Consider the following 939-nt stretch of genomic DNA (forward strand, 5'->3'; position numbering starts at 1 on the left):
TCAAAAAACTAAAAATTAAACCACCATATGATCCAGCAATCCCACTACTGGGTATACATCCAATGAAAAGAAAATCCTTATGTTAGAGATATCTGGAATTCTGCTTCCTCTACTGCCATGCCACCCTTGAAAAAGCTTGTGGTGAAGGGGGGCTAAAAAAAAAAAAGAAGCAGATTCTGAAATGCACTCTTGATTGCACCCATCCCATAGAAGATGGAATCATGGATGCTGTCAATTTTGAACAGCTTTTACAAGAAAGGATCAAAGAGAACGAAAATCTGGGAACCTTGGGGAGGGGCGGTGACCATCTAAAGGAGGAAGAGCAAGATCGATTGCATGTAGATGCTAACAGCAAAGAGAGTTATGAATTTTGATACTTCCAAATTAACCAGGACAAAGAAGAGGAGGAAAACAACGGTTAAATTTCACTTATCTGGAATATTTAGTATGAGTTCTTGAATAAAATTTAGGAACCAAAATGGTGGTTTATCCTTGTATCTCTGCAGTGTGATTGAAAATTGGATATCATGCTCAAAGGGCACTCTTTGGGCCGCCACTCACTTATTTACAACTTGATTTTATTTCTGCTTGAAAATTTCAATTCTCATGGTAATAACAGAGTAGAAGAAGAGGGGACTTTACAGAACTGACAGCCATTGAACAGGCAGATGAGGGTGTGAATGTGTGGGCTGAAGGTAGTGACTGTTTTATTTTAGAAGTGTGACTGCCAATTATTTCTGTTGTTTTTCCCAAGAATGATTCAGGGATACAAGCGGGGTCATCTCATTCATTAAAAGAAAACGTGACATCTTTCTAAGATTCTCTGTGGGAAAATAACAGGGTCAATAAAATACGGGTTTTGGGGCCATTCATCTTACTTTGATCATTTGATTACAAATTTCTCTTGACAAACACAATTATGTCTACTAATCCTCTTCT

At 37.9% G+C, this 939-nt stretch overlaps 1 pseudogene; it reads left to right on the forward strand.

The window, feature by feature from the left end:
* The first annotated feature begins 117 nt into the window (after positions 1-117).
* On the forward strand, positions 118-422 carry LOC119468324 (annotated as a pseudogene).
* The last annotated feature ends 517 nt before the right edge of the window (positions 423-939 follow it).

Source organism: Cebus imitator, unplaced genomic scaffold, assembly GCF_001604975.1.
Source record: "Cebus imitator isolate Cc_AM_T3 unplaced genomic scaffold, Cebus_imitator-1.0 Scaffold412, whole genome shotgun sequence".
NCBI classification, from domain to species: domain Eukaryota; kingdom Metazoa; phylum Chordata; class Mammalia; order Primates; family Cebidae; genus Cebus; species Cebus imitator.